Source organism: Zea mays, chromosome 1 (assembly GCF_902167145.1).
Source record: "Zea mays cultivar B73 chromosome 1, Zm-B73-REFERENCE-NAM-5.0, whole genome shotgun sequence".
Classification (NCBI taxonomy): domain Eukaryota; kingdom Viridiplantae; phylum Streptophyta; class Magnoliopsida; order Poales; family Poaceae; genus Zea; species Zea mays.
Genome location: NC_050096.1, coordinates 201,130,462 through 201,143,317, shown reverse-complemented (window position 1 = coordinate 201,143,317; position 12,856 = coordinate 201,130,462). Strand labels below are relative to the sequence as shown.

The 12,856-nt window shown below is 47.7% G+C and overlaps 1 pseudogene; it reads left to right on the top strand.

Moving 5' to 3' along the window:
* The first annotated feature begins 9,284 nt into the window (after positions 1 to 9,284).
* LOC109941938 (transcription factor bHLH14-like) lies at positions 9,285 to 11,607 on the top strand (annotated as a pseudogene).
* The last annotated feature ends 1,249 nt before the right edge of the window (positions 11,608 to 12,856 follow it).

The following is a 12,856-nucleotide window of genomic DNA, read 5'->3' as shown; positions in this document are numbered from 1 at the left end:
TGGTGGCATGCCCCACATTTGGTTTGGGACATATGGTGGAGGTAAGTATGTGTATGGATATGGCATAGATGGATAAGGGGGTGGAGGGGTCCATGTCGGTATGTTAGGTCTCAATTGTACAATAGGACCTTTCATTTCTTCCGATTGGTGAGGTGGTCCAATCGGCTTGACCTGACGTTGCTCATGAATGGATGAGCGGGGTCGCTTTGGTGGCCGGTCACTGGGGCCGGCCTTCTTTTTCACGTATTTAGACAACAATTGATCGAAAGTCGGGCCAGGCTTGATCAACCGACCAGCTGCTTTAAATGTATTTGTTTTCCACGTACCTATCTCGGGTCGTCGTGGTTTGAAGGTACGTGGTTGCTGCGGGTCCTGAGCACGGCCGGACCGTCCGCTGGAGTTCGCCGGACCGTCCGGAGAAGCGTCGGACCGTCCGCGTCTGGATGGCGGACCGTCCGCGATGCGCAAAATGGGTTCTTGCGCTTGTCTCCCTGTCCGTGTTTGCCCCCCAGTGCTAGAGGCTGTGATGGTCACCTTCAAGGTCTCCCCTCCATCAGGAGTCTTCTCGGCCACCACTTTTCTGCAAGAAGTTTTATGATTCCCACCGGCCTCTCTTGCATCGCCGATGACTATTTCTTTGCCTTTGCCTTCATCGGCTGTGTTTGGCCGAGTCAGGACTTTCTTGCCCTCAAAGTCAATCATGTTCATTGGAAAGGGCTCCGTGTCCACCTGCATTTCCTGAAATTTCAATCGTCCTTCGTTAATGGCCGATTGAATCTGTCGATGGAATACATTACAATCATTAGTGGCATGAGAAAATGAGTTATGCCACTTGCAATATGCACGACGTTTTAGCTCGTCGGCGGATGGAACAGTGTGATTTATTTTAATGTTGCCATTTTTGAGTAATTCATCAAATATTCTATCACACTTACCAACATTAAATGTAAACTTAACATCCTCTTGCCGTTTCTTTTGAACCGGCTGTAAGGAGGCACAAGCCGAAGATTTGGCCTGCTTTGGCCAAACCATTTCAGCAGCATACACCTCTGCTGATTCGTCTTCTGAGCTACTTTGGTCGCATTCTACTACATGTACGTTGTGACGAATTGTTTTAGCAGTTTCTTTGCTTCGGCTTTCACAAGCCAAAGCTCTCTGGTGTAATTGTGCTAGTGTAAAGAATTGGATGCCTTCTAATCTTTCTTTTAAATAATATCGTAGACCATTAAAGGCTAATCCTACTAGCTGTTTTTCTGCTAAATGAATTTGAAAGCATCGGTTTCTTGTATCTCGGAATCTCCGGATGTAATCATTAACCGATTCATCTTTTGTCTGTCGTAATGACACTAAATCTACCAAATCCAACTCATAGTCACCGGAGAAAAAATGATCATGAAATTTTTGTTCTAGATCCCCCCATGATGAAATGGAATTAGGAGGTAAAGTGGCATACCATGCAAACGCGGTTCCTGTTAAAGATAATGAAAATAAGCGCACGCGAAATGCCTCTGTGTCGGCCAATTCTCCCAATTGTGCTAAGAACTGGCCTATATGTTCACGCGTGTTTTTCCCTTGATCACCCGAAAATTTTGTGAATTCGGGTATTCTAGTTCCCTGTGTGTACGGGTGGTGATCAAATCGGCTGTCATAAGGTTTCCGATATGATTGCCCCCCAGGGATCATGCTTACTCCGAGCTTATCTCGGAACGCCCCGGCTATTTCTTCCCTTACTATATCAATGGCAGCCGGTGCAAGACCACCGGCTCTCTGGTCAAACATAGGTGGGGTTGGTTGCATGTTAGTATGTTGTCGTTCCCCCCATTGGTTTGAGCTACGTGGTGCATTTCCATTTGTCCTATATGGCTCATAGGTTTGATCGTTTCTTTCCGGCCCTCTAGGTGGGGCCGGAAAGCTTTCCTGGGCTCTGGATCCTGAATTAATGGGCTGGTGCATTGCATAGTGTGATGGGAAGTGTTGCTGGGACGGGCGAGGATTTAGGTAATAATCCTCCTCAAAAGACTCATGCGCGGACTGTCCGGCTATGTACCCGGACCGTCCGTGATTATATGCGGACCGCCCGTCGTTGTATGCGGACCGTCCGACTGGGTAGTTTGGGTTCTGTGTCATATGTGGAGGCTCGGGTGCGTGTCTGGGTACTTCATTAAAAATGGGCCCGGCCATGACTGGCCCGGACGGTCCGCGATCACGCGCGGACGGTCCGGACATGTGCTGATCGGCTGTTTTGCTGCCGATTTGTGGTTGCTCAGGGTGTGTGTCCATCGGCATCCCATAAAGGGGTTGTGACTGGTCGTGACAACCTGTAGCCGATGTGTTACGCGTGTTACCCCCTAACTCAACCTCGTGTGAAGGAAAATTTGCGATGTTAGATTTATCGAATGCACGTACTAGTCTCTTAACATCGCTTTGCATACCCCCTATGATGTTCTGCATTTGTTCACGCTGTTCTTCTACATAATTTCTAAGAGATTGTAGCTCGTTGGTATTACTTACATTGGGGATATCTGGCGTGGGTTGAAGCGAAGCCAGATCCGTCGCCCGATGTCGGACGACCTTGTTGTTCCTGTCCACTTTGAAGTTGGCCAAGAATTTTGCTTTCGCCTCCTGGATCATCCGCTCCTTGTGCTCCTCAAACTGGAGCTGCTCGTCAGCCAGCAAGGTTTCCCAAGTCGGCTCTATGATGTTGCTTGGAGAAATATCAGAGCTCTCCCTTGAACCGGCCATTTGAGGGCCGATTTGATGAGCCTAGATGTGTTGTCCCCAGCGGAGTCGCCAAAAAGTATGTTGACGTCTTTTTGGAGCGCCAAACACTCAACAAGAACCGTGGCGGTGCCTTCTGCACAGGGGTGGACGGTCCGCGCGCAGGGGCCAGACGGTCCGTGGCCTGGTGCGAGGCGCGGTGGTGCTCTCTGCGCAAGGGCGGACTGTCCGCGGCCTGGGGCCGGACGGTCCGCGGCCTGGTGCGCGGCTAGGGCTCCTGCCTGACGACCGGACGGTCCGCGCCCTGGGCCGGACGGTCCGCGCGTACGCAGGGACGGCGGAAGATCGCCGACGGCGCCTGGATCTCGCTCTCGGGAGGGACCCCGTCGGGGAGTAGAGATCTTAGGTGGTGTCTAGGCTCAGGTAGACCGACCTAGACTCCTCTAATCGACGTAGAGTCGAGGAGAGGCGGAGAATTTGGGGATTGGAAGGCTAAACTAGGGCTAAACTAGAACTACTCCTAAGATAAAATGCGAAATAGAAGTTGTATTGATTCGATTGATGATGATAAATCGGCCGTAGACCTCTCTTTTTATAGAGGAGGGGGGCTGGACCCTTTACACGACTGGATTCCGAGCTAATTCCGCAAATCTAGCCAACAAACATAGCACAAAACTCGGAACCCTAAACTGCTCTGCGCATGCGCGGACCGTCCGGCCCACAGGCGCGGACTGTCCGGACCGCGGACCGTCCGGCCTCAGGGCCAGACCGTCCGCTCGCTCAATTTGGGGCTCAACAGTTAGGGTCTGTTTTGTTTCAATTTTTTGTTGGCTTTTGCTAGCTCGATCAAACAACCAAACTGTTGAACTTGTTTCCTTTTGAGAAGGTAGAAACTTGACTTTTGACAAAATAAACTAAAGCTCAAAAGCATGCTGAGACATTTTTTTTCTCTTGATGGACTGAGAAGCTAAAATTTGATATTTAAGATAAATAGCAGAAAGCTAATAAACATGTCACTCGATGCATTGTTGATTATGAGTGTCGAAGATTGTTCAATAGTGTTATATGGGGTTGGTCATGAGATTGAAAGCTAAAGGTATGGCATAGGAGACACAAAGATTTATAAAGGTTCGGGCACTCGATGTGAGATAATACTCTAGGTTATATGTGTGGTGGATATGTTGTTATCTTTCGCAATACAAGATCAGATGGCATGCCCTCATGGAGTTTCGGTGTCTTTCATTTTATATTCCAAGGAGGGACAACGATTATAGGGTAGGCACCAAGCCGACTACCAAGTTGGTGACGTAATTGAATCCAACTCTATGCTTACAAGCATATCTTCTTTATTAGTTAAGATCTTTGTCATATTTGTGCTTCTAGAATCGACTGTAGGCCTCCTCCCGGTCTTGATCGTCGAGTCCTTGGGCTCATGGTCGAACCCATGGGCCCTTATATATGTTCTTCTTTATGAAGCTTAATCTAGATACCTATGGTGCATACCCTCGAATCTTATTTGATCGAGTAAATGATTCAGGCAAACAAGAACCTTATCATGAATCTAATGGAATATCTTGACTTATCATGTTTATGTTGATCTACCTTTGGTCGAGTCTATAGCTCATTAACGCAACCCTCGAGTCTATAGACTTGGCTTTGAGCTTAGGACTCGGTCACTTTATCTATCCAGTGCTTCAAATTCTGTATATGTGTCGTTTCAGCTACTTTAGTATTCTATAAAAGGAAAAGACTCCATGGTACTTCAACTTCCATGAGCCATCAACATTTATACCCTACTTTCAAGTGCTCATCATAGTCATCCCTTCACTTGCTTCAAGTACTTTTGCCCTAGAGCTCATTTCTACCAACGCTAGTTCCCCAATCTACTCCAATATGCCTACCATATCGCACACCCGCAAGAGTTCAAAGCTTCCTTGACTGAGAACAAGGATCTACAAGCCCTTCATATAATGGGATTGTTGTAAGATAAAAAGATCATCCAATGGCATGTTCTTGGTAAGGAAACTTATCCAATGCTAGTCGTCGATGCAATTGTAGTCTTCGCCACATTCTTGATGCATGGGTTTAGACTACCAGCCTCAAAATTCTTTCATGGCCTCCTTCATTACTATCGAAATGAGGTTATTCACCTTAATCCCATCTCTATTCTGCATATTGCTATTTTGTTCACCTTTGTCAATCTTATTTTGGCATTCCTCCCTTCTTTCTTTATTTTAACATTTTCTATTCTTGTGCCCTCATCCAAATAAGGACTAACCTATAGTGGTTTGGGGCATTGGGGTCCAACTCCAAGTCGATCACTAATATCTTGACTTTCCCTAGCCAAAAACTTCCCACAAATACTAGCACAGGCGTTGATTTTACTGTGGTAACCATGAGCCCAAACTTCTAGAGCTTCTGGTTCAACATCTTGTACCTCGATGTGAGTGGATGAGGGACCCTCTATCAAACACATATTGAATCCATTTCCTAATTAATGACAAGAATAGAAGACTTTAGGCCTCATGAGAGTTCATGTAACTGGCAATTGGACTCAGTGTCGAGTTCCCCCTCTACATGAGAAGGCAAATTATATGCATGGGAGTACGGTGAGGATGTTGATCCTTATCGATCCAAGGTTAAAACCATAACCATGCCATAATCCAAGGCTCAGCTCTAACATATATATATTTTCTTCTATTGAAAATTGGCCTAAGAGTGCTTTCTAGAGGCATACTCTTTGAGCCACGTCCTAAGGTATCTTCGGTAACTCTTTTGCTTGTATGTTTCTTGCAGTCACCAATCTTGTTTGGAGCATTCTTCATACTGATATAGACGTTGGAACATTGATTTCCACCATAGTGCCCTGCTTGGGTGACAAAAGATTATGATGAAGCAGGCCCTAGCCACTTCCTTGGCCAGCTCGATGACCACCCCCAAAGCCTCCAATAACCACTGCCAAGTCGAGCCCTCTTGAACCCAGGAAAAGGAGAAGGGTGGTTTGTGTAAATTGGATGATGATGATGGCCTTCCTCCTCCTAGTGCTCTGAGTCCTCATCATTCTAACTGCGCTCTATTAGACATCCACATTAGCATGCCTCCTCGCACTCAAGGGAGATGAGCAGGTGATGACAACAAATGATGACCTCCCAACTAGTGAGGAAAGCAATGGAGCTACCAATGGATAAGACATGCATGTCTCATAAGAGAAGGTTTCCACTACCAGTGAGCCACCTAGTGCTAAGTCCATCGGAGCCTCAAGCCCTCAGTGACTTGATTTCTAAAAAACAACTTGAGCTGGCAATGCTAGGTGAAGCCGCTCCTAGTCAAGTGGTGTCATGTGCAGAAACTATTGTGGCCCTACGAAGTCTAAAGAAAACTCAAAAAGAAGCACAACAACCCATTGGCAATTGTTTCTTTCAATCAGCATCTTGAACTTCCTTCTTGAATAGTTCATTACCAATGTAACTCTTATATATCTAACAATCAAAGAAGTACTCTAGGACATTAGAGAACCAATCTTAGATACAACTCATAATGAGCTCTCTATGAAATTCCAAGAGCATTTAATGGGTAAAATTGACTTAGCAAAGACTGGTGTGCTAGCTTTAGAAGGCTCAATGATATGTGGACGAGGTGACAAGGTCATTGGTGATCCGAGCTAGCATGCCACCGACTTTACTTGGGGTCTACATGACCCGAGCGAAATCGGGCAACAGGTTGCATGGGATGGGTAGTTGATCACACGGGTGCTTGCCGTCACGATCGGCAAACTCATGCTCGTTTTCGCATGCCGCTTCGCGTTCATGCGCGTGCTCTTAAGCGTCACGGCGGTTCCTGCGTCGGGCGTTCCTCTACCGATAGAATTCTCTCTCGTTCAAGGTTTTGCCAGCCTCGAACTCCTTGTCACGGGAGACTAGTCGAGTTGGATCTCGTTCATCGGCAATGTGATGACATTGGACGTTGCAACGCCGATTATATGTCACGCTGTTGTGGGTCTTCTCCCACCATAGTTGATGTTGTGGATGTCAGGGAAGTAGAGGAGCAGTTCTAACATCATGGGTATGATGCCTACATCTATAGGCTTGGTGATCATAGCGTCTGTTGGTTTGGCTTCAGGTAGCTTGGAGGTCTTGGGGCAACAAGTCCCACATGGGCATGAGTCCATGCGGAGAGCGTTGTCCTTAATGTTGGTGGAGTTTTGCCATCTGACCGTGTGCCCTTTGGGGTGGCAGTGACGGTGAGCCCCGATCAGTGTCCGACCGGAAGGGCCTTCTCTTCACCGGCTTCCGATTGTCATTGTCGAGGAGGTGTTGGTGCATGGGAACGTGACCCCCAACGTGCTTCGGGGTGAGGCCTCACATCTTTTGAACTAGGGAGTATTTGGGGATGAGCCTTCGGCGAAAGATGGGTTTCTGCTTTATTCCCCCTTCTTCTCCAACTGATCTGAGTCCATATCCGAGTCGAGGAAGTAGAGAGTGGAGTACATCGTGTTAGAGATGTCTCGGTGCCTAGCCGAGGCAGTGGTTGTAGGATCTAGGACACCGGCTAGAGGGGTGAATAGACAGTTTTGACTAAAATCAAAAACACTAGAGAAATTTAATCAATATGACAAGAGGTATAAATTCTCTAGTGATAACAAGTAAACAATCTATGAGAAACAACTAAGGTGGTTGTATACTTGAAGAACAATATGCAAAATACTAATCACTTGCACGGCAATAAGTAATGCAAGAAAATAAAGACACTGGATTTTATCCCGTGGTATCGGTGATTTGCCTATCACCCTTAATCCACGTTGAGGTGGACTTCGAGCTCTCACTTGCTCCTCTATCAAGACACAGCTTGATCTTTGAGCCAAGTGGATAAGAAATCACTCAATACCTCGTTTCCACTAATGTAACCTTTGTCGCTCCGACGAGGTAGGCGCGAACCCCTCACAATCGACACCGCGGCTTCTCCACAATCTTCTTGGAGAGCTCGACGGAGACAACACCTGAGCCGTCTAGGAGGCGGCAACCTCCAAGAGTGACAAGCCGATGACGCTTGCTCGGTGTACCACCTAGTGCCTCAAGAATCACCAATGGATGCAAATGCACTAGGAACTCTCAATCTCTCACTAGAAAGCAATCTCAAGCAAACAGTGTGAGAGAATGAGTGGGAGGATAACAAATGAGCTCAATGTGTGCAAGGAATGGCTAAGAGAGCCCTCACACATGAGCTCCCCTTCTATTTATAGCTCACCACTCAAATCCAACCGTTATGTGCAACTTGCACATTTTCTGCGTACACGTGGACGGTCCGCGCCCTAAGGCCGGACGGTCCGCCGTACACATAACGACTATTTTTCCCGTTTGAAATCTGTCAGAGCTGTCAGAAAAGTGAGGTCCGGATAGTCCGCCAACCTTGGCCAGACCGTCCGCGACCTGGCAACTTGGAGCACCAGAGCTCTGACCAAGAGGAGTTAACACATGCGGACTGTCCGCCCTACAAGGCCGGACGGTTCGTGACCTAGGAGTCAGTACTGTCCGGGCTTATCCTGCGGACAGTCCATAGTACAAATCCCAAAAACCACACAGTCCCTACCCAAACCAATTTGGCACCTGCGGACGGTCCGCACTACAAGGCCAGATGGTCCGCACAATAATACAGGGACTGTGCCGAGAGCAGCCTTCTCTGGTCAGGACTGCGGACGGTCCATCCTCAAGGCCCGGACGGTCCGCAGTACGGTTGAACAGGACCAGTCCGAAGTAAACATACTTCGGACCCCACTAGAGGATCGCAGACGGTCCGCCCACACAGCCCGGACGGTCCGCACATCCCAAGACTTAGCAATTTTCAAACACACTTTTAAAAAGATTTTTAACTCTCAAAATTGGAAGCAATGTTAGTCCTCATGCAAATGCAACCACTAGATGCTATATGAGGCACTAAGTTTGACACAGACAAACGTCATTGACCCCTCTTAATAGTACGTCCATCTAGCCTACTAATCCGGTCAAATAACTTCTCTAAACTCCTGGAGACCAGCAAAAACAAAACCTATGTTATACCTTTGCCTTCACTTGATCCACAACCAATGCTTATAAATCTCCAAGATTTTCTGTTATATGTGGTCCAACCCTGCATTCTTATTTCTCCAAGAACCGTTAGTCCACAAACAGTTGTCATTAATTACCAAAACATCACTAAGGGGCCTAGATGATTCACAGTGGTGCAAGCATAGGCCCACACATGGGCAGTGTGGAGACGATTCATCGTGACTGAGTAGTTGGTCGGGATGCCTGAACCCGGGATTGGGTCGGCGTAGGCCATGCTGATGTAACGGTAGGTCGAGGCTTAGCCACAAATGTCACTAAAGTTGTTGCGGGCTTGGATGAGGAACCCTTTCGGGTCGAAGCAGCCACCAACTGCCCCTCGATCTTTCCTTCACATTGGCGATGTGGTGCAAGGTTTTGCCCCAATCGGCAATGCATGAGATAGATCCAAAATGGAACAACATATCTCACCTGGAGTAAAGTTGACGACATTGGTAAAGATGATGGCCATGGAGTTATCCAAAGTCGATGTCGCCGCCCCTACCTGGCGTGCCAACTGTCGGTGTTTGGGACCAGCAACACACTACGGGGATATCACATAGTGCTTTTGTGGTTGGCAAGATCGATGGTAGCTCGATGGTTCGTGTTAAACATGACGGAACATAAGAGTTTATGCAGGATCGGTTGCCGGAATGTGTAACAACCTACGTCCTGTGTGCTGTGGAGATGAATTTCTTTGAGCTTGAGGTTACATAATGCCTGAAGAAAATGAATACGCTCTAGCAGACTACTGGGGGTCGAATCGGATGAAGGGGTGCCTAATCTGCCTAATGGGATCAAGATTACACATTGAGTTCATCTCTATCGCTAATCATGTATTCTCGGGACTTTTCGACTCGCGTGTAGTGTATAGCTCTACATCAGCCTTATCTGAACCAGCCGCCTTGACGCCTTGATCCTCAAGTTCTCCACCGTCTCTTGGTCTGAGTTAGACGACCAGCTCATACAGTTGGACGCTCGGCCCATCAGAACCATTTAACGGCACCTGGATCTAATCCGAGTGATGCGGACCCAAGGGATATCTATCCCCCACAGCGGCGGCTATGCGGTCCAATAGGAGAAGTGAGGTGCGGCACATGAGTCATTCAGACCGATTGTGTCCATCCATTACGTGGGGGCGAGTAAATGCACGATCTACACGCTTTACGTGTGACGCACAACGACAGTGGAATGATGAAAACCAATGTTTTATAGTAGTAGAGAAGAGTTGTAGACAACGCACGATATCCAAGAGAATGCACTATGCACTCGATTCTGAGATATTGTTTCTCCGTACATGAAATCCAAGCATAAAATATGTAGCGTTTGGATCATAATGCATTTCTAAAATCAGATTCTCAGAGGTAAACCAAACATGCTCGTATTAGTTTTCCAAAATACTTGATTAAAGTTTAAAAAAGTTTTACTTTGGATAAAAATCAAAGTAAACTATATATTAGAACACATAAATCATGATGACACATGTTAGAATTTTTTAATGATACTCATTTTATATCTTAAATATTATTAGCTATGCCACGTGACTTGGTACAGCTGAAATTGCTTATATTTTAGGCTAGTAAACTAAAAAATAGATTAACTATTTTTACGAAGTAGAAAGAAAAGGTCACGTCATCCCGCATAACGCATATGCTGAAAATTCGCAGCTAGCAGGTAACAGCACAATCGATGAGGTTGTTGTTGGAACTTGCTCTCTAGTGCAAGGTGATCTAACGGGGGTGAGAAGTGACGTAAACAGGGTTGTCACACGAGATGGCAACAGCTCTGTTAATCTAGCCCCTTAAGGGCACTGTGCGGGGGTATTTATAGGTGTCCGGGTGCCCAGCGTCCCGTGTTAAGGACTCATGTGCCCTCAGACACTTAAGTTATTCCCGGAATATTCTCATAAAGCGGGGTTACAGACCGTAATTACAGGGAGACATTTACAAATTAGATCTGTAACGCGCAACGGCCACGCAGGGCCCGTTACAATGGGCCGGATCACACGCGGGCCTCCACTCCAGACGAGGTCGCGGGATGAGACGACCTCGTCGTGGGTTTTCGTCCGGCGGCGTATGAGACGAAGGGTAAGTCTGTCCGTTGTCTTGTCACCGTTGGTGCAGCGAGTACGGCGAAGGCCTCGAGCGAAGGGTGGCGTCTTCGCCTTCGCCCCAACAGTTGTCTCACTCTCAAGTCTCACTCGCCTCCTCCTGCAGCTCTCCCTCACCGGCCTCCTCTACAGCCGGCCACTAAGCGCTCGGAGCTGGACTTCGTGTCCACCAGCGAGGTCCCAGTTCCGGCCAACCGCTGGCACCTGCACCGCTGAAGAGGCGGGACCGGAAATCCGGGCCCCGTCATCAACCACCATTTCTGCGGGCTCCGGACCGCCGTGCCCACCGTGTCCTCCCGGATGGACAAGGCGTCCCTCCTCGCCGACGCCTACATCGGCGAGCTGCGCGACTGTGGAGCAGCTCGAGGCCGATGCCAAGCGGCAGGCCGCGACGACCTCCGCCGCTGCCACCTGAAGCACACTGACCTCGTTCGGCGGCTTCTAGGAGAAACTCGATGTCCGGACAGGATGGTCGAGCAGGAGGAGGAGGCGCCGCGGCGCTGCTCCTGCTGACAACGACCGCAGCGAGCCACGCGCCCACGCCCCCGTGCGCTTCATGCTCGCGCTCCACTCGCTGGACTTGCTCCGGTGCAGCACGCGTGCGTGTGCCGGGTGGGCGGCGCGACCGTGCAGGACGGCGCGGCGCCGTCGACGTGCCTGCCGCCGCTCTGTTTCACGGGCTGCAGTGGATCGGCTAGCTAGCAGCTTCGTGGTCGACTAGTCGATCCGTCGTACTCGTACCGCGTTCTGGCTGTTTGGACAGTGTTGTTGTCTATGCTTGCATGTGATATTGTCCTGTTTGATGCAGAAGGAGCTGCTGCTAGCACAGCTGCAACAGCAACCACACAAAAATGCCTGCTGGCCGGCCCTGTTTCCAGTTTCGAGTTTCGACATACGGTATGAGCTACCCAATCACACATCTACGCGGAGTAATTCCAAAACCAGCTGACACACGCACGCACGGCCACCATTACTATACCCATTATCCCTCCCGCCGCTCGTGTGAGAGACATGTTGGATCTAATGAAGACATCTTGTCCCACGTCAAATCAAAACGGTGGCATATGGCTCGATCTTAAAACCAACTGTAGCAATAATATGTATAAAATTGTAAAATAAATAAGGAGATTAAAAGAGCTATGATTTATATAACTCCTCTAGTTCATCCGCCATTATATTGTAGCGCGCAAAGTCGGATCTAGAAAAAGACGATCGGTCAACCAAAGGCATACTACTACGATTTAGAGTTTGTTTATTTGACACAAAAAAGGATTAGAGTGCTTGATACCCATGGCACAACCAGAACCCTGACATCTACACTTGAGGGCACCCAAGGACGACGGTCCACGATGTGGCACTTCCTAATCTATTTTCGCACAAATTCTGAACAATTTGACGAATCTCCGCCCGTTGGGTCCTTATCACCGTCCGTTCCGCCCTCATACTTCATCTATCCACCATTATACTCCTCTGCAACCTCATAGGCTCATAGTGCTGCTCTCCGCCCTCGTACTCCTCGTATTCATCATATAATATTTAAAGTGATTCCGGACTGTCTCTAACAACGTCATCTAAATCTATCGTCTATATTTGTTCTTTACATATAGTGTTCTCTAAAAGATTCTCTCATCTATATTTCCTCTCTCTCCAACACGTTCTCTATAGCTCGTTCTCTATACGTAAATATCTATATTAGAGACATATCTTACTTTTAATTTTTGTGTATACGTATTTGTCATACTCTCAAATATATTGTACATATTTTAGTTTTGCTAAATCTATTATTTTAGATATTAAAATGGATAGAGCAGATGAGAGAAAAAACTTTATATTAGAGAGAATATAAAGGATGAGAATCTACTCTAAAATTTAGGGTAGATGAGGCTTTAAGGACCTGGTGAGTCAACAACGCTTTCTGTTCGACTAGTGTTGAAAGAACTCCCTTGAAAAA